This window comes from Helianthus annuus, chromosome 14, assembly GCF_002127325.2.
Source record: "Helianthus annuus cultivar XRQ/B chromosome 14, HanXRQr2.0-SUNRISE, whole genome shotgun sequence".
In the NCBI taxonomy this organism is placed as follows: domain Eukaryota; kingdom Viridiplantae; phylum Streptophyta; class Magnoliopsida; order Asterales; family Asteraceae; genus Helianthus; species Helianthus annuus.
In genome coordinates, this window is record NC_035446.2 from 164,908,231 (window position 1) to 164,930,511 (window position 22,281).

General features: G+C 34.4%; 2 long non-coding RNA genes across 9 annotated transcripts; both read left to right on the plus strand.

Moving 5' to 3' along the window:
• The first annotated feature begins 2,385 nt into the window (after positions 1-2,385).
• Positions 2,386-5,460, plus strand: LOC110886510. 8 transcript variants are annotated; one of them, XR_004879782.1, is made up of 6 exons: positions 2,386-2,842; positions 2,979-3,140; positions 3,913-4,006; positions 4,081-4,691; positions 4,778-4,892; positions 5,323-5,460. It is a non-coding gene; the product is annotated as an uncharacterized LOC110886510 (long non-coding RNA). The 8 variants fall into 8 exon arrangements; XR_004879784.1 differs by having other exon boundaries at positions 4,782-4,892; XR_004879783.1 differs by having other exon boundaries at positions 5,328-5,452.
• Positions 5,461-5,827: 367 nt separating this feature from the next.
• Positions 5,828-8,577, plus strand: LOC110883449. The gene is made up of 2 exons (XR_002560471.2): positions 5,828-6,287; positions 8,438-8,577. It is a non-coding gene; the product is annotated as an uncharacterized LOC110883449 (long non-coding RNA).
• The last annotated feature ends 13,704 nt before the right edge of the window (positions 8,578-22,281 follow it).

Genomic DNA, 22,281 nt, shown 5'->3' on the forward strand with positions numbered 1-22,281 from the left:
CCACATCCTTGGTAATACTAGAACCCGGGCCTCCGGCCATTTGTTAAAAAAATCAATGTTCACGAGGAACCTATCGAGTTTGCTCAGTTTATTCCCGATTTCCGACTGCCATGTGAAGTTCCTACCCCTCATATCGTACTCAATTAATCCGGTCTCATAGATAAACGAGTTGAAGTTGCTAGCACAAAGATGCTTGAACGAGCAGTTACGTTTCTCCTCTCTGAATCGGACCGCGTTAAAATCGCCCCCTACAACCCAGTAACCGTCATAGATGTTGATCAGAGATGTAATCGAATCCCAAACCTCTTTCTTAGCAGCCACTCCTTGAGGAGCGTACACATTCAGAATATTAACCGGAGCGTCATAACTCCTTGCTGAAATGCAGTTTTAGTTGTTGTGGACTTTTGGTCTTTGTTCACAAGAGTATCATATCATTAGACTAGAAGGTATGGGGGGCGGCTTAGGTCCGGCGCCGGTCCCCCACACCGCCCCTCCCGGCCCGTCCCGGCTTGACCAGCAATCCCCGGCCGTTCTTGCCGGCCCTCCTTCTCCTTCCTTCTCTCACATATACCTATATATACATACATATATATACACAAAGGGGTTCATCTCCCACCCCCTAGGTCCATCCCCTCCAAGCCACTCCTACGTGACGGTGACGTGGCGGCCCATCCTTGGAGGACTTGTCTCCTCCATACCTTCCAGTCTTAATATATCAAACAAATAAATTATGTAGCTGTCGCAACATGTTCTCTTTATTATAGAACTTTTTTTTTACAAAAGAAAAGGTTTATATACTTATCACAACATACCATATAAAAGTTAATAGAACTTCTATTCCACAGAAGAAAAAGTTTATATACTTGTCACAACATTTCAGCAAGTATTTCAAAAAACCTTCTTTTATATATATGCATTTGTTCATAATACATAAAGGCTCTAAAACACTTATGACACACGTTCACAAATCACAATTATTGCCATTCGAGAGTTCCAGAATTTATGGCCTGGCTATGTTGCTCTATTATCATTATTATGGATGTGATAAATGGCACGTCAGATTTTTTTTAATGCGTTAATAGGTAATAACTAATAATAAACCAATAATATATTTTCTTAATGATACATGTGTAAAAAAACGTATTTTGTTTTGTCTTACCAACTGGAATAAAAGAATTAGCAGATCTTTTTCGTACAAAATGGTAATGGGTTTGCAATTCTAATGTAAGTTATCTTGTTCAAGTTTGAACCTCACTCTTCTCTTCTAAGAGGCAAATTGACAATAAGCCAATTGTATATAACAAATACCAAATTTTAATTGTGAGAGAGATTTATTATCCATAGGTCTTTTAATGCCTTTTGAGTGTTGCTTTTAACTTTCAATCTTATCTTTATACTTTAAATAATATACGTCTTTAACTTTTCTAATCTTTCTTTCATTCATTTAACTTTTCTCTCGTTTCGGTGTATTGATCCCGTAGTAAAGCGAATTAATACCAACCAAATTATCGTCGCAAAGCGCGACATAAAAATACTAGTTTTAACTAAAGAATTAGTTCTTCTCACGTGACATCCTAGTAAGATATTGATGATTAATAGTAGAGTAGTATTATAAGGCATTCTAAAAAACTAAAGAAGCACTTAATTCTTTGAATATATGTTATTTAGAGAAAAAAAAAGCTAGTTATGTAGTTACATAAAAATATAATGTATAAATGTGCAGGTAATTCTTTATTTAAAAGAATGTTTATATTGAATATCATCATAATTATTATTATTATTATTATTATTATTATTATTATTGTTGTTGTTATTATTATTATTATTATTATTATTATTATTATTATTATTATTATTATTATTATTATAAGTTCTTTCATTTCAAGCATTATTGAACCAAATAGATACATAGTAAAGAGAATCCTAAAATGAGCAAACCAATTCCACAACAATGAATTGGCTTGTGACTTGTATGATGTGAGTCGACCTTTTGTAGCAATATTGCACATGAAAAATGATCGACACACTTTCAAATTAAACAAAGACTTTGAAATATTATAAAATACTTCTGACATGGAGTATTTTAACATTTCTTAGCAATGAATTATTGGTATTTTGCTCTTTAGCAATGAATTATTGGTATTTTGCTATTTGTGGGTGGGTGACCTGATTTGGATGTAACGTAGCTCATTAAAAACATGTAATCTATGTCCTTTCTGAAAGTTAGTCTAGTGGATTTTGAAAAAAAAATCTACATACATAAAAATGATTTATTTTTTTTTATATCTAAAATAATTTCCCAAAGCATCTCAGAACTACCTAAAAAAAATTCTAATTATATATACATATGGTTTCCATTAAGTCTAACCAACTCTTGAATCAATATCCACCATTAGATTTGGCTGAATTTAAATCTCAGCCACTTAAACTCCCAAAAATAACTGCTGTCATGGAAGTTCTGGGCAGTTCTTTACAGTTTCCAGCATCTTCCCGTTTTTCTGCCCACGTCTGGTTATTATTATGAGAAAACTGTTCTCGCATTTCAAGGTAGTTTCTTCCTCATCCCCACTCTCCCCGTAATTTCAGCCTTAGCGGTTTTAAACCCACGTCTCTACTCACATCTTTCAACCAACTGCCGCCACCCATTATAAACCCCCACCTCCACTATCTCCCTCCTTCAAACCTACAACATAAAATTGGCAGTTTATCAAGGATAACAGTTTTGGATTTGGTGGATAGTTTCTTCCCCATTCCACTGCCTCATGATTCCAGGTCTCCATCGCTCCTCAACCACCATAAACCCTACCAACACCTACGCTCTCTTCAAATCTGAAGCCGATTGGTACGTACCTTTGATTTTCCCTAATTTTTTGTTTGATTATCGTTAGTCATCGATGTTAATTTGGATTCGTTTGATTGTCCAACTGAGTCAACCTGCGTGCCTAAATTTATCAATTAGAACTGCAATGTTTCTATAGGGCTCAAATTGAAGGGAAACCCCAGATGTAGAGATGTTCATCGCAGGACTAAAAGAGAGATGTACAAGACATGCTTGGTTATTGGCAAGGGTTGTTAGGAGAGCGCTTTCTTCATTGGTTATTTTAATATCATTGGCAATCTAAACCAAATTCAAGTCATAGGTATGCCTTTTTTTAACTTCACTTTTCTTTATCAGCACATAACTTCAGTTTATTAATATGTATACGATTTATCAATTTGAACAAGTAGTTTTACAATTTTGTATGGATATAATCTGTTTGATGAAATACCTAAAAGAGAGCCATGACTTCCAAACCTGAAAATAATTTGGCCACAATTTGTAGTAAATTACACAGAGACAAGCTAGCTTTTAGTCAATAATCGTTACTTACCCACATGTAAGGTAAATTATTGTTGTTTTCGTGAGACAAAGGGAATATGAGTTTGAGGATGTGCTAGAGAATGTCATCCAACAAATAAACAAGGACTTTAAACAATCATTTTTAAATCCCAAAAGTTTTAGATTAATGTTATGATTTGACCACAAATCATATTTGTCTTATTTGAGAAAACATGAATATGTTGTTGTGGAAACTAAAAGAAAATCATATTGATAGCATTTCACATGACTAAATCTGATATTAAACTCAGAATTCTGCTTTGTCCGGTTTTGCTTACTAGCTCAATACTTTGTTTTGCTTACTAGCTCAATACTTGGTTTTGCTTAAGTATGACAGCATTAGCATTTGAAAGTCAGTTTGCATAGATGAATGCATTGATTTGTTGGATGAATTGCAAGATAATGAAAACTAGGGAGAAACACAGAAAGATCTTTTTTATCAAATGTCACATGGATCTTAGTTGATATCTTCAACATCCTAATTATGCAGATTCGAAATTTTCTTATATTATATATATCTTGCATTTATGCAGATCAATCCAAGGCATCATTATGGGAATAATCTTCACTTTTAATACCTTAAATGGTTGCACTCTCCAACTATCCAAGCAAAGAAGCTTTTTACTGGTAAGAACATGTTACAAAGCTTAAGCGTTTAGCATTATGAGTTATGTACCAAATTTCAATTTTTTTTTGAAAAGTCAGGATGGATGTAGGAGAAGGTAAAGAAGTGAATCTTGTCTAAGAGTGTCCAAGATGAAGACTTCAACAACAATGCATTAAATATCTCGACACCGTAGATGTCTTTACCGTTTTCTTGATTTTCCATTTTCATTACATTCTAACAAAAGTTCTTACCGAGTTTTTTTAGATTTTAAGTTTTATATTTTTTGTAGATGGAAAGGACATCTTATGAAACAGTGATCGAAAATGAGAAACTCTTTCAAACAAAAAATATATTTTCTTTACACAAAAAAACGGGGTGTTGATCGATACAATGGGTCAAACAAAAGGTGCTAAGTGCATCTTTGTTCTTAGTCCATAGTAGTCGAACGGGGTATCGCGCCATTTGTGCACATAGTGCCCTATGGCGCTATGCAACACCGCCCCGAGGGGCGCCATACGTCGGAATCCAGAGAGCTCACGAAAATTATAACGGGCGCTACACTAAGGTTTCTCACACACACATATTTGTATGTGTGTGTGTGTATCTTACATTTATGCAACTCAATCCAAGGCATCATTATGGGCATAATCTTCACTTTATTACCTTAAATGGTTGCACTCTCCAAGCAAAGAAGCTTTTTTACTGGTAAGAACATGTTACAAAGCTTAAGCGTTTAGCAAAGAATAATATTTATGAATTATGTACCGAATTTTGTTTTATTTTTTGAAAAGTCAGGCTGTATGTAGAAGGTAAAGAAGTGAATCTTGTCTAAGAGTGTCCAAGATGAAGACTTCAACAACATTTGCCACGGGTCGTATAACCCCACATCGCATGGGGTTATGAGAGGTTACCACTACGCATGGCCTTAGTACAACCTACATATTATATGTCAGAAAAAAATAAGCTTCCTTTCACCATTCAACTTTTTTTTTCCAAAGGGGCTGCACCAGCAGCATATGGAATTGTTGGAGTGGAACATCAAATATGGTTGTCATACACTACACATTTTGTCTTACAAGTGAATTTCTGTATACTTTGACTTTTAAGAGTCAAAGGATTAGTAATAGAACCATAATTTATGACTTTGATTTATAAAAAACCAGAACTAGAAGGTAGTGAGAAACAGGGTTTGGTAGCAATTCTGTTTGGATTAGTAATAATCACATTATAAAATATTCAACGGTACACTCAATGTTATATTTTAATTTAGTTCAGTCTTTAAGTTATAAATATCACTTTGAATTAAATAATGTTCTTATTTGAATTTGTTGTGTAGGTCAGTTTGAAGAATGGTTAATAAGACTAGTGGGTATAGAGAGCCTCATCCCTAAGGGTATGGGCCACCATGTCACCGCCACGTAGGAGGGGCTTGAAAGAGATGGACCTAGGGGGTGGATGAACCCATATATATATATATATATATATATATATATATATATATATATATATATATATATATATATATATATGTAGGGAGAAGATCATGCGAGAACCACCTCTTATTGTGAGAACCAATGTGAACACACCAAAAATGCCTAAAAATAGCTAAAAATCATACAAATTTTTTTTAAATATTTTTTATATAAAAATCGCTACTTTTCGAAGCCAAAAAAAAAAAATTTTAATTTTTTTTTTTAAAACAAAATTTAATTTAAAAAAAAAAATTGGCCACTAAAAATAGCGATTTGAGCATAAAAAATATTAAAAAAAATTAGATTTTTTTATTTTTTTAGATTTTTTTTAGGTTTTTTGAAGGTTTAGTTTTTAATATTTTAGCTTGAGGTGGGGGGGGGGGGGGGGTTAGATTTTTTTTAGGTTTTTTTAACTATTTTATGTTGTGTTCACATTGTTTCTCAAGGTTCTCACAATAAGGGTGGTTCTCGCATGAGCCCCTCCCTATGTATGTATGTATGTATGTATGTATGTATGTATGTATGTATGTATGTATGTATGTATGTATGTATGTATGTATGTATGTATGTATGTATGTATGTATGTATGTATGTATGTATGTATGTATGTATGTATGTATGTATGTATGTATGTATGTATGTATGTATGTATGTATGTATGTATGTATGTATGTATGTATGTATGTGTGTGTGTGTGTGTGAGGAGAGAGAAATTGAGGCCCGTGAAGATCGTCGAGTGGGAGCCGATGTTGACGCGCCGGAGGAGTGGGGGACCGGCGACGGGCCAGGACGGGTCTAAGCCGGCCACCATACCGTCTGGTCTAAGAAGGTTAGTTTTAGCTCTTTTTTCCATTGATTAATTTGCTAATATAGCTATTGCTGCTACTTTCTAAATATTGTATGAAAAATGTTAAATTTACATGATGATGTATGAAAATTAAACATATGATTCTTGTAACTCTGTATCTACTTCTAGAGAAAAATGCAACTTGCGTCCATGTGGTATGTCCCAAACATCAACCTGAGCCCCTAAATTAATTTTTTGGTTTTTTGAGCCCCTGACCTTATGAATTTATAACACTTTGAGTCCCTGCCGTCAGTTTGACTGTTTGAGGCAGGGGTAAGACCGTCTTTTGAGATATATTAATAACACTTTGCGTCCCTATGGTATGAGTGAAATATCAACCTGAGCCCCTAAATTCATTTTTTGCTTTTTTCTTAAGAAATATAATAATTCAAATTAACTTTTTTTATTTTTAAATAAATGCAATCTAATAATTAACTCTTTTAGATAATCTTTTTAAATAAATATATAATAATTAAATGTATACTATATATAACAATTTATTAAAGCCTAAATTCTCTTTTATTTTTAAATAGATGCAATCTAATAAATGCAATATAATAATTAAATGTATACTATATATAACAAATTATTAAAGCTTAAACTGTATATTAAATGTAAACTTTTAATACATACAATACAGAGACAAAACGTCATACCAACTTCGTAGACTTGACGGAACTTACAGACTCGATAACAAAAGACCGTAACATACAATATAGAGACAAAACGTCAAAGATCCACAAGCAATTGTGGATCTTTACTGACGGGTGCACTTCGGAATGTAGCAGATATGAATGAATACAACCCCAGTGTAGGTAATTACATATCTGCCACTGGGGTTATGAATGAATATAACCCAAGTGGTAGATATGTAATTAGCAAGCTCTGGAATTTTAAGGAAAATCGAAGAGCTACACTGGGGTTATATTCATTCATATCAATCACTTCCTTATGAGCACCGCACCATCTTCTAGGAGGTTATCAAGTGTTCTCGCCTTCGTAGTTGGTGTTTTGCGTATCTTTACATCCGCAGCCATTCTGTACATCGAATCAAACCAAAAGCAAATAACTGTTATCATCGAATCAAACCCAAAAATACCCAAATAACACATTCAAATCACACATTCAAATCATTGAATCAAACCCAAAAATACCCAAATAACACATTCAAATCATTGAATCAAACCCAAAATACCCAAACTCAAACAACCAACCAAAATGATTCGAAATTTACCAAAAATCAATTTTCACATTTCAAGTATCAATATTGATGTGTTCAATCCGAAACTGATCAATCCGAAACTGATCAATCCGAAACTGATCCGATCAGTTCTTTTTAAACAGTTCTCAAACACATTCAAAACCTCGAAACAAAAACCCACAAGAATCAAACCCACAAAAATCAAACCCACAAGAATCAAACCCACAACACATTCAAAACCTCTGTTTTGATACCCGAGACAAAAACCCACAAGAATCAAACAAAACCAAAACGCATTCAAAACCGTATATGAGTTATCTAACCCGTATGAAGATAACCCTCTGTTTTGATACCCTAGACAAAAACCCACAAGAATCAAACAAAACCAAATCCCTGTTTTGATATCCGAGACAAAAACCCACAAGAATCAAACAATATGATGATGTGGATTGTTATCGATGAAGATGAAGATGATGAAGAATCTAACCTCTGTTTTACCTTGGATTGTTATCGATGAAGATGAAGATGATGAAGATGAAGCTGATGAAGATGGTATGAAGATGATGAACGAAGATGATGATGATGATGATGATAATGGGTGTTGGGAGTTGGGATGTTAAGGGTTGAGAAGTGTGATGAAACTGATCTGATCATTCATATCTTCTATTAATTGTAGATGTTAAGGGTCAAGGGCATAAAGGACTTTTTACAATTGTAAAACGGTCAAACTGACGGAACCCTGACGGCAGGGACTCAAACTGTTATGAATTCATAAGGTTAGGGGCTCAAAAAAACAAAAAAATGAATTTAGGGGCTCAGGTTGATGTTTGGGACATACCACAGGGACGCAAATTGCATTTTTCTCCTGTATCTATTAAATTATGTAAGGGGTTTACCCTGTATCTACTAAATTCGTGATGTTTGTTTGCAGGTTTAATTTTAACCACTAGAATCGGTCCTGTTTATCAAATGCTTTACGCTGGTGGATCTTTTCATTTGCCACAAAGCGCAAGTCATTAAAAAGTTAGATGGTTGTGACTTTTTAAAAAAGGAGAAGCAATCCCAAACACCCTCAATATAAATTATCTTTGTTTGTTACGTTGTTAGTGTAACCCGTCCACCAGACGAGTATTAAACTAGTTAGAATATGTTTGAAATGAGTCGCCATCATAGCTTTAAGGAAAAAATGAGGATATTACATAATGTCCTACGTTTTGCCCTCGTGGTTCAATTAATGGAGTTTTGTTAGCTTCGGTTGTAGTGGTGTACAAAACATTCTTTTTCTCTAACCGGTTTGGTTTATAACCATTTTTTTTTCTCATTTTTTTCCGGTTATTCACTATAGCCGGGTTTTTTTTTCTATTTTTTTGGTTAACAGGTAAATTGGTTAAAAAAGATTCCTTCTAAAAAGTCTCACCAATTAGGAACCTACGATTAAAAAACCACTAATTGGTAATTCCTCAATCGATTATTAATTGGTTACGGTTTCAATTAATTACCGGTTTTAGTTATTTAATCGGTTTTTATGTGCATCTATGTAAAAGGCATAAGAAATTAAAAGGATAGTGAAACCGGTTTTTATGTGCATCTATGTAAAAGGCAAAAGAAATTAAAAGGATGGTGAATGGGCTTAGGAAATAGGAATCCTTCACTGGGCTTAACATTTTGGTGCCCTTTAAGTTTTGGGCCATTTTCGGTTAAAGAGCCCAAACAGATCATGATTCATACTGCATACTACATACTACATTACTACATGCATGATAGTATTCCCCTTTTAACTCTAACTAGAATTACGACCCGCCGCATTGCGGCGGGGATTGCGGCGGTGGGGATTCTTTAGTTATAACTAAGTCGATTTAGGACGCACACGTTATGTTGAACCTATCAAATGGGAAAAAAATAGACGGTATAAAAACGTTCACCCACACACGCACGTTGCATTGTGTTAACTCGCAAAATTTAGAACGAAACGTAAAAACGTTAAACAAAAGACGCACGTTGCGATGTGTTAAGTCACAAAATTTAGAACGAAGCATAAAACGAAAAAATTGTAGAAAATGAAAACTATAAAGGACCAACGTTGAAAATAAAAAAAAAAGTTATGAGGATAGATTGCAACAATCATATGCATAACATTTTTTTCTTTGAAAAACCTACAAAGCCAAGATTACAACATATAAGTAAAAAAATCAAAGTGGTTAAATCACAAAAGTGGAAACTTTTGAATTAGAAATGAAAAATCAAATTAATCAAATGGGTTAAATTGTATAAGATGGAAACTTTTGAATTAGAAGTGAAAAATCAAATAATGAAAGGGGTTAAATTACCAAAGATTAAAACTTTAAACTCAAATTGTCAAAGATTAAAACTTTAGGGTTAAAAAGGAAACAAAGATTAAAATTTTAAACTTAACTTGCCAAAGATTGGAACTTTAGGGTTAGAAATGAAAATTTCATTTTTTTTTGAAAAACTCCCAAAGCCAAGTGTACATCTACTATATGCATAAAAAATCAAAGTGGTTAAATCACAAAAGTGGAAACTTTTGAATTAGAAATGAAAAATCAAATTAATCAAATGGGTTAAATTGTATAAGATGGAAACTTTTGAATTAGAAGTGAAAAATCAAATAATGAAAGGGGTTAAATTACCAAAGATTAAAACTTTAAACTCAAATTGTCAAAGATTAAAACTTTAGGGTTAAAAAGGAAACAAAGATTAAAATTTTAAACTTAACTTGCCAAAGATTGGAACTTTAGGGTTAGAAATGAAAATTTCATTTTTTTTTTTTTTTTTGAAAAACTCCCAAAGCCAAGTGTACATCTACTATATGCATAAAAGAGTTGCTTTTTAATAAGGTTTTAATTTGAAGAGCGCCCCCCCCCCCCCCACCCCACACACACACACACACAAAAAATGGATAATTGATACAACGTTCAAATATATTTAACGTTCGACAAAAACTGGATAACAAATATAACATTGTATCTTAAAGGGTTAAATTGATAGTATAATTGTATGCACCGTATCAAAGAAAAATGATACAACAAAATTTTGTTTTTAAATCACATAAAAACATGTCAATTCTTCTTTAACCTTGATTCAAATTCTCAAAAGTACTTACAAAAATGGTCAGTCCATATGACATAAAAGTTTATTCTATAACCTCTACTGTTCTAAAACTTTATCTAAATTACCAACACCACTAGACTACTTTAAGTGGATTATAAAAGTTTATTCAAGTTGAAATCTAATTTTCTACTACTTGCTCTTCTCACATTAAATATGCACTTTCCTCCCATTAGGGATGAGTAAATCGTTCCCTGTACCGATACCAAATTTATCGAATCGGGTACTTTTTCAGTACCGATTCGGTACCGACTTTTAGCATTTTCGGTACCGGTTCGGTACCGGTTTTTACCATCAAAATACTAGTACCGTACCAGTACCGAACCGGTACCAGTACCCACTTTTAGGGATTTTCGATACCGGTTCTTTCGGTACCAGACGATACCAAACTCATCCCTACCTCCCATTACATAATATATACTCACAAGCTAACATCCCCTTCACGAATTCAAAATTCACACAATGTGTTTTGCGTTTACAAATAGTCGAATACTTTTCAACACAAGTAACAAGCAGAAATGAAAATTATGATTTGTGACTTTTTAATTACATAGATTTATAATTTAGTGATTATTGAAGACAAAACAGCTGTTTTTTTTTTTCTTGAATAGCAAATTTTATTAAAACAGCTCAAGCAAACCTCAAGAGCAACCCACTAAACGAGTGGCGAAACTAGAAAAAAAATTCAGAGGTATCCCTAACTTTTTTTTTTCTCGTACATTCATAAAACGGAAAAAACCATTTTTAACGTACACTCGGTGACGGATCCAGTATTTTATTTGTATGGAGTCATTAGTTTTCAATTGCTCCAATTTCATACAAGCGGACATAAAACTTTTCGACTCGGTTCATGTTGGGTCCTAGCATAAGTTTTTGTATTTCTAGTATGTACTAATAATTCATCACAAATTTTAATTTACTAAATTTGTTAGTAATTGGTTTCTTATTACTAAATAATTTTGAAAAAAAAAACATTTTTACATGATGAAAAATGTTATCTAATCATTTAGATGTTTAAAAAATAACGAATAAAAAAGTTGTTATACATAGTAAGCTTCAAATAAAATAAAATAAAAGTAATTAACAAATAACAACGAATAAAAAGGATGTTACAAGTGGTAAGCTCCAAATAAATTAAAATAAATTAACAATTTAATAAATAATAAATTAACTAAATACTATACAATACAAGTAATAAAATAAAAATATGTAACTCAAAATTAAATACTATACTACAAGTAATAAAATAAAAATATGTAAGTCAATTAAAATTAAATTATAAATTGTAATCCTATATTATACAAGTGATAAAATAAAAAAATGTAAAATAATTAATAGAATAGAAATTTGTGACTTGTTGTACGTTTTCGAATTTTAAGAAAGAAAAAAATAATTTAAATAATAGTAAATAAAATGATAAGTAAAAAAAGTATCAAAACAATAAAATGATAAGTAACAAGATGTTTACTTTTTTACTTTTGCAACACTGTTTCCCTTTACAATTCCAATACGATTGTTACTAATTAATATATAACTTCATCTTCTACAAAATTTTATCTTTGCCGTTGCATGTAACACCTCGTAAAATCGTGTCCAATAATGTGTTGACACGTGTAATGAATCCTAACAAAGTCAAACGTTGACTATGAGGGACTATTTTCGTCAAAATCGAAAACTATGAATATAGAAGGACTGAAAGTGTCAACATGCCTAAACTAGGCCTCTGAGTGACCTTATATGGTGTCCGTATTCTCAGACGAGCCACTCGTTGGACGAGAGGAGCCGTTTGCGAAATTATTTGAAAGTTTGCGCAATAAGGGTTAAAAGTGTCAACATGTTAAATCTTACCTCTGAGTGACCTTTTAACAAACCGAGAGCTTCATTATGTTTCATCATATTCTCGGGAATGCCAAATATCGGTTATGCAAGGCTTTTATGCCCATAAGTGAAGTTATGCGCAAGTTTGAAAGTTAGGGGGTTAAAAGCGTCAACATGTTTAATTATACCTCTGAATGACCTTTTAACAAACCCGAAGCATCGTGTTGTATTATAATACTCTCAAGAATGCCTAACATGGATTAGATAAAGCTTCGATGCTATTAAACGATGATATGTGCAAGTTTGCGCATTAGAGGGACCAAAAGCGTCAACTACGCCTCTCGGGGACCTTTTAAGTGAACCGGAGCATTGTAATAATTGGAAATACATTCAGGAATTCCCATTATGGGCTATAGAAGACTTGGATATCATTAAACGGCATTTTTCGCTCCTTTGCGCAATTAAGGGACTAATTGCGTCAAACTACAAAAGTAGGTCGAATCGTTTGACAACGGACCTTCCGGAATATGCCAACAAGTTAAATATACCCTATTCATCCTTTATATAGCTTAGATATAGGCTTAGAGGTGTTTGGTGCGCAAAAACAAACTTTTATGTCATACAGGGACTAAAAGTGTCAAAAAGTGCACAAGTTTGCACTTTCGCGCATATCTCGCATTCTGAATATCCCCGGACACCCAAAAATTTATGTAAGCGCTAAAATATTTTATTTTAGTGTGTGGCATGAGAAAATTTCCACTCGTCGCGTGATTTGGGCCATTTTTAGCGTCCGTTCGTATTCCGTCATAATTAGACTCAAAACGTGACCGTGCGATGAAACGAGCCGACATCCGGCATGTTTTTGAGCATATCTCATGTCCGCTATGTTCTAGCATCATAATGAAGCCTTGAAATGAGATTAACGTGCCTCAAACAAGTTAGAAATGATATTTATCAAGTTCGGGGACTAAAACTGCACTTTTTAAAAGATGTTGCTGAACTGTCACATTTGAAAGTATAAATTGGTTATGTAAGAGTCAGGGACTGATGTTGTCATCACTTGAAACTTGTTATGGGCTGGTCTGGGTTGAATACGGGCCATAAACCCAATGGGCTGCATCTTTCGTAGGCCAAAATAAGCAAACAACAACCTTATTGGGCTGTTTTGAAGACAAGCAAAGCACAGGGACCATCAGCGCTGATCTGCCAAACTTTTGCCCAGCCTTCATCCGCTCGCGGGCCGCGTAACATAGGGCTGTGGCGGACGCGGGCCGCCTGCGACCGTCGCTGCTATATATATATATATATATATATATATATATATATATATATATATATATATATATATATATATATATATATATATATATATATATATATATATTATTGTTTTGCTTGGTGCTCACTCATATCTCATTCTAACCAATAGAAAATCAAATCCTTGGTCACCAAGGCAATGATAACAGCTGTTATAACAGGTGTAAGGACCTGATTAATCCTCCTAACACATGTATTGATCCAATTCAAATCCAAAAACTATATATAGGCCTAGAACCCATCCAATTCATTTGCTCACTTTTTATTCTATCATTCTTTCTCTCAAATCTGGACCTTCCTAAGCTGATTGGAACTTAATTCTTGTAGAAAAGATAGCATGGACTCTTTGTAAGTGCTATAACTTATTCTATAGTTCAGATTTATGTTCTATCAACCGAAAAGTCAAATATTGCATATAAACTTTGACTTTCGGTCTATACTCTCATGGTCCAGCCACTGATCGAATTGAAAGTGGGTATGAGACCATAGTTAGGTAGGTGATTAACCCCTGAAAGGGCACCTCCTAATTCCTTCGTTTGCTTAGTTAATTGTCGGGTCAAACCGTTTAGGTAAAAAGTCAAACTTGGCAGCTTTGTGCATTTTAATTAAAACCATAGATGCAGATGTTATAAATGATATTTTGGCACTCTAATAGCTTGGTAATTACTATTAGAACATGTCTAAGCTGGTCCAACTCGAAAATTCTAAGTTTAGGGTCGGTTCGCAACCGAAAGTCGCAAAAGCTTGACTTTGCTTTGACTTTTCAGTTCTGACCCGATTAAGCTTGATTCTTCCATGTTTTAAGCTTCCATTAGGACCATATTATTCAGTAGTATAACCCTCTGGAGTTATATTGCATGGTTCCTTGTGGTTTGAATTATACGCTAGTTTCCGCTATTATGCTTATAAACGCCCATTTTGCCCTTTTGACATAAGAATGAGATTTTTAGAAATGTGAGAAGACAAAAACCTTTGTTACGGATATATAAGCTTGTCCCGAAAATTTGACATCAGTTCTTGGTCCCAAATAGGAGTTATGCTCGATATCGTAATTAGAAGCTTTTAACTAAGTAAATTGTGATATCTTGCATAAAGCATGTTTAAACTTGGTTTTTGACCCGAAACTCATTACCTACTGTTAAGATATTATTTTTAGGGATTTTTGGAGTTATTGATCAGATTATAAACTGATCATATCATAGAGTTCTCGTATTATTCGGTAAACGACGATAATACCCTTTTCATGCATAAAATGAGATTTACAAATAATTTGAATGCCAAACCTTTTTCTACTGATTTCATATATTAAATAAATTATTTTAAGCATTCAAAAGTGATCAAAATCTCAGATTTCCATAAAACCCCTTAATTATCGTCAATTAGCGATTTTTACGCTATTTAGGTGCATAGTATGGTTTTAAACCATAATTAACACCTAAGACTTGTTACCTACTGAATTCTTAAACAAGTTTTAATATTATTACAGTAGGTATAAGTCGAGAACTCAGACTTCCAAAAATGCCCGTAAAAGCATATGTGAAATGACCAAAATGCCCTTTCGGGACATAGTTTGGCCATCAATGGTAAACCTCACATATGTATGATATCTACTGATGTAATGAGATAAAATAAATATTTTTTTACTGATTAGAAAGGACCAGAACTTTAGTTTGTTATAAAATCTCTTTTATAAGTATTAAAATTACCAAAATGCCCTTACGGGACTTAAAATGGTTTTAAATACTTTTTGGGCATATATGTTGACATCCTACTGATGTATTAACATATCCTAAGCATAATAACATATGGAACTTGTATATGATTCATTTGGTTACCCGTTACGCATTTTACGCGTTCGGATCGGTTTATGTAACTAGTTTACGTATGTTTGCCGAAACGGGTTTAACCTTATTGTTTTTTAATCAAAATCTGGAATGTGTTTAGTTTACCCATATTATACAAGTATCCAAACTTGTTGGGTCTAAATAACATTATATTCCGGTCATCGTTTAATCTAGCGTATCGTACCGCTTTAGATACTTCAAGCTAGCCGGTCTAAGTCTATGACTTAAATAAAGACCATTAGCATTCTGAATTTGGTTATATATTACCATCACTCCAGAATAGAGCCACCCGGTAAAAGATACCTGCATTTAGATAGATTGGATACGACTGAGTTATATTGCTGTGAATCAAGTATTAGCTCAGGTAAATACTTTTAACTCTTTTTCCCTTATACGGGCTTGGGATACGGTAAATTAATACCGCTTGGTCGGGTGTGGATCAATCAAATGCCGGATTGTGGCTAGTAAATCCACAAAAACCTGTTTTGATACTGTTCTGTTAATGACTTAAACATTGGGGGTTAACGACCGTGTCCTGGATATATCCTTGGCTCATTCATTTGTAAATGCCCACAATAAATGCGCAGGGTGTAGGCATACACCGAAAGATGCCAATAATAAATTATTACCCACAAGTTGGGGATAACTCCTTTATGGGTTTTAAAAGTGGTGTGTCGTTTAATCATGTCTCAGTCTCTGTACTGGGCCCCAGATGTACGGTAAACATGTAATTCAGTATACAAGATTTTTATTAAGAATTGTCCCAAGTTTTAAAAAGTTTTATGCCTGGTGCACTTAAATCAATTTTCATAAACTCTTTTCAAATGAGTCGGTTAAATTGTATTTACCAGTGAAAACTGACGTATTTTCAAAAGGCTAAGTGGCAGGTACTACTCGTAATAGGCTGGGAGTTGTGCGGTGTCGAAAAAGAGGATCTTGCAAATCCTCAAAGATACCATAAAGTCTGCTAAGCTTCATTTTAAACATTCTGTAATTCATTCCCAAAACCAAACCTATTTGAATTACAGACTTTAATGTTTACTTAATAGGGATGAGAACATTCCTATGTTAAGTCTAGACTCAAAAGGTCTAAGGAATATGCTACTGTGTCATTGAGATTAAACACAAAAGACTAGTGTTTAATTCACTCAATGTTGGCTCTGATACCAACCTGTCACACCCCAATATTCCACGTATCACCGGTGGGGTAACGTGACGTAGTTGATATCATCATAGTCAAACAGACACAGAATAGCACAGCGGAAGTCTAGGAAATATAAAAATATTATTACAAACTCAATGTCTAAAAATATCAAAGTATTTATTAAAGACGAGTCTGTAATATCAAATCCACAGGGGGATCATTACAGAATGTTTAAAATGAAGCTAAGTGGCAGGTACTACTCGTAATAGGCTGGGAGTTGCTCGGTGTCGAAAAAGAGGATCTTGCAAATCCTCAAAGATACCATAAAGTCTGCTAAGCTTCATTTTAAACATTCTGTAATGACCCCCCTGTGGATTTGATATTACAGACTCGTCTTTAATAAATACTTTGATATTTTTAGACATTGAGTTTGTAATAATATTTTTATATTTCCTAGACTTCCGCTGTGCTATTCTGTGTCTGTTTGACTATGATGATATCAACTACGTCACGTTACCCCACCGGTGATACGTGGAATATTGGGGTGTGACAGGTTGGTATCAGAGCCAACATTGAGTGAATTAAACACTAGTCTTTTGTGTTTAATCTCAATGACACAGTAGCATATTCCTTAGACCTTTTGAGTCTAGACTTAACATAGGAATGTTCTCATCCATATTAAGTAAACATTGTTTTTGATTTTATGTATTTTGAATATGTCGCCAAGCAAGGAAGCCGTTGATGGAAATTCTCATCATCCGAAGCCAAGGAATGCCAAGTTTCACAATACGGCTAGAATAAGCATGCGACTGGTTTGGAGGAAGACCTTTATGGATTCATTCCCAAAACCAAACCTATTTGAATTGCAATCAGACTTCAGAGTCCATACCGGAGGTCCCTGAGGCTCAAATTTTAAAGTCTGAGCCAGTGGAGTCCATACCAGGTGGTCCCTGAGGCTCCCGTTTTGAAAATTATACCAGTGGATCTTAATGATCCCTATTCCTTACCTTCCAGTTTTGAAATCCCAAGATTTGGATTGTATCAGTCAAAACCCAATCCATAATCCATATTATTTCTTAAACCAATGAATCCTTGAATTCTATTTCCATAACGGATCCTGATTGGAATATCTGCATTATTCACTAAGGTATTTTGTACCTTCACCGTGTATGATAAACACAGAAGAGAAACAATCGATTGGAGCAAGGAAGACATTAGAAAACCATTCCTTCATAATATTCTTTGTCTTTTAAGTCCTTAAAAGGACCTATCTCTTTTATTTAGTCCCTGTGTGGACATACCTTCGACTTAAGACCCTATATGGGCATTTGCTATTTAGTCCTTTCATGGACATAGTATTTCATTAAAAGTCTTTCCATAGACATATTATTTTATCAGAGTCCCCTGGCGAATATAATGATTCATCATAGTCCTTTCGCGGACATATTATTTAATCATAAAGTCCCTTCGAGGGCAATTGTATATTGACGTCCCTTCATGGACATGTTATATCATAAAATTCCTTATACGGATGTATTTTATAGTCCCTTTATGGACTATTATTTCCTTTTAGTCCCTGCGTGGACTAGAGTTATTTAAAAGTCCCTATGAGGACACCTGTACAACAAAGCCCTTTTGTGTGCACGCTGTACTAATATAGTCCTTTCATGGACTTGTTACTTCATTAAGGTCCCTTTGGGGATACACTATTTTGAATTAGTCCCTTTTGAGGACATTGATATTTCGTTATAATCCATATTTGGATTTGTAATATTTTCTAGTCCTCGTACGGACTTATATTTCTTTAAGTCCTCTGTGGGCAAATATATTACTAAAAGTCCTGTTTATGACACTATTGTAAATTCCTAGTAATCTAGGAAGTTTTTGAAAATTTCATGTAAGTATTCATTTCATCCCTTATCCAACAATAGTTCTGAATTTATTCGAACTTTATCGATCAGCTGAAATATTTCAAAAAGATCCTCTTATTGGTATAACCTAGCCTATATGTTTATGAACATGGCTATGATGGTAAAACCCTTTTAAGATAATTAATCTTTGCTAACATCTGAGATCATGTTAACATTCCTGGCTGTGTGACTTGAGAGACCACACTAGCTTCCAAAAGTACTTGGATTTTTCCAAGCCACCTTCATAGCCTATATGATCAATACGAATCACGGCTATCCAACAACAATATGAAGAATACATCAAAACATCCAATTAAGATGTATGCCATTGGGCGAAGGTGTATTCATGACAATGATAGTTTTATTTTATAAACTTCTTGTCAAAAGGCCATGAACTATGTTCGACCCTTAAAGATCACTGATCCAAGAGATCATTGATTATGTTTTAATTGTCCTTGTGACAAGGCCTTTTGTGCCATTTAACTGCCCTTCGAGACAAGCCTTGTGTTATATAAGGAAGTCTCTATGATATTGACATTGTGATCTTTATGATCCCCTGTCCAAGGTAATGAGCTGTGCTCAAGCCTAATAGTCTGCATGAGCAATGCGATCACGACTAAAATCATCAGTACGATGATTAAATCTGACATCCTTAATGATGTTTCGCCTAAGGGCTATATTATATTGTCCATCTGAGACTAGGCAATTGTAATCTTTTGTGATTCTTTGCCAAAGGGGGTGAGCCATGCTCGAATCCCATAATTCTATATGATCATTGCGATCCTGACTCGTATCATCAATATGATGATCATAATAATAGTATCCCTTGTGATGAAATGCCTACGGGCTACACTTTACTCTATTGTCGATAAGACAAAGTTAGTGGTGATCTTCAAGATTCCCTGTACAAAGTGGTGGGTATAACTCAACCCTAACAGTCTATATGATCAGCGCGATCATGACTAATATCATCAAATGCAATGATGATGTATGAACATCCGTAAGTGATGTCAATTGGGTTATCTTTGTGCTAAATAAATCGTCTTTAGAGATGATGACAGTTGTAGTTTATGACTCCCTGTCCAAAGGTGAAGAACTATGTTCAAACCTGGAAGCCTCTAATCCAATAAGATTGCGACTTATAAATTAATGTCCTTGGTGACAAATCAATGAGTGATGTTTTAAACTCATCAATGACAAGCCAATGTGTTATAATTTGTCATTCGTGGCAAGTTAACATATTAAGTGTTAACATCCCTAGTCACAGGCCTTTGTGCCAGCATTGATAAATGTCCTCTGTGACAAGGCCTTCGTGCCATATAATCATCTATGTCTTTAATGACTAGGCTTTATGCCATATATCTCTACGTCCTTCACGACGGGCATTTATGCCATATATGTATATAACTATAATAGAAGTCATGTAAGGCTAGCCTTTGAGCTATTCATAATCATCCTTGTGACAAAGACAGTTGTGACATTATGATCCTCTGTCAAACAGGTAATGGACTCACTCCAAACCTTAAGTGCCACTGATGGTCCTTTTGTGACCTAGGCTAAATGTAATGGATATATGTTCAAATAACATTCATTAGGAATGTTTGGAAAATAATAGCCTATACGGCTTGTGGATGCTGTGGCTGATCTATGTCAGGTCATCAGGATGATGACTAACAATTGCTTAACGTGGTAATTAATACCAAGTTTCGAGTATGGCAAACTCGAATGAGGTGGATAGCAGTCGCGATGCTATTAAGGAGACAAAAGCTAATAATGCTACAACATAAACCTCAATATTAATGGAGTTAATCTCCAAGCTGTGATTGACGTAGCAGTTTTGGTTCACACATCGAATGTGAAGGATGAACAAAGGAGAGGGATAACTCCCAGAAATCGAAGAAAAAGAGCAAATTACGGGCTTAATAAGAACTATCATAAGTTCAGTAAGAAGCTTGTATGTAAGACTTGTTATAAAAGACACCAGGGACAGTGTCAAATAGAACAAAGACCAAAGCAGTGTGGTATCTGCAAAGGAACTAGTCATCAGTCCCATGAATATAGGGACATAAAGAATGCAGTCTGTTGCGACTATAGTGAGTAAGGCTACATCAGAATTTGATGCCATAAAGCTGCCAAAGAAGGCGCAGCTAAGTCTGGAAAGGCTAAGAAAGGAAATGCCTAAACTCACTGATGAATGTCAAAAGGCAGTGCATGATGTCATCCAGCACTTTCCTTATCATTTGGACAATGATAAATTATGCCAAGTATCCTGTTTTAAATGCAGGCAATAATAAGTCTTTCATAGACCATAAGCTTAGCAAAACTTACAATGATATTTATTAGAACTCCAGATTCTAAATCAGGAAAAACTTACCAATGAAACCTGAGAGACCGATTCTCCTATTATCGGCAATGATCTTTCTGTATAATCTAAGAGTACTCTTTCTTTGAATAGAGTACTACAATATATGTTAGTTTAATTATTTTCTTTTCTCATTGATTTCTATCAACTGCGAGTGCCAACTATGCTTGACAAAAGCACCATGTGAGGATTAGCATATCCCAATGTGTCCCATAGATTATGTCTATGCCTGATCAGTATGGAAGTTTAATGCATGGGGCCACTAAAATATACCGATGGTCATATTGTACTAAAGTCAGCTAGTGGTATTCAAAGAAGATATCCATATTAGAAATGCCTAAGTAGGCGTCTCTACTTAAGGCATCCGTGCACTCGTAAATCAAATATGTCATTGTGTGACACAATCGACGGTAAATGGACCAAGGTCGAAGATGGAAACTACCTCTATCATATTGGATAACTTAGTTTCTTCTCAGTTGAACTACCCTGTTTGACCTCTCGAGAGGCAAGATGAAATTAGGATTTACATCCTATTAAGAGCTGTATCTATTACAGAAGCTCTTTATCAATCAGCATCAATAGAAATGGAAGAAACTAAGATCTAACTAGATGAGTTTTTGGAGAAAGGATTGGACAGCCTAGCTCATCATCTTAAGAGCTCTGTTTATGGTTGACAAAAGAAAGCGTAAGGTAATACGCTTGTGCATTGGTTGTTGCAACCTAACTAAGAAACGATTAAAAATCGTTATTAGCTGCCCAGGATCGTCGACTTGTTCGACTAACCATGAGGATAGTTGATTCCTTAAGACTGATTCGGGTATTAGTTGGAATAACTATCTCACCCTGAATAAATTCTTATAACCGAAAGCGTGATATAAGCATAAAGGCTGCTCCATTGGAGACCTTGTTTGGAGGAAATTGTCAACGCCCCTTCGTTCGGCAGGAGATTGGGAATGCTCAATTCACAGGATCTAAAATTTATATTAAAGATGATGGATAGGATATTATGAATCCGTAATCGTCTAAAAATTGCCAATAATCGGCAGAAGAGCAATGCAAACAAGAGGCGCAATTCTCTTAAAGTTCCAAATGGGGAACAAGGCTCTATCGAAAATATCAAATATGAAAGAGTACAATACGTTTCGGTATATAGAGCAAGTTAAGCCTTGGATATATAAATCATTCGAGATCATCGAATGTGACAGCAGTATAGCTCATAAGCTAAACATTCCTAAGGAGCTCGGTGAAATTCAC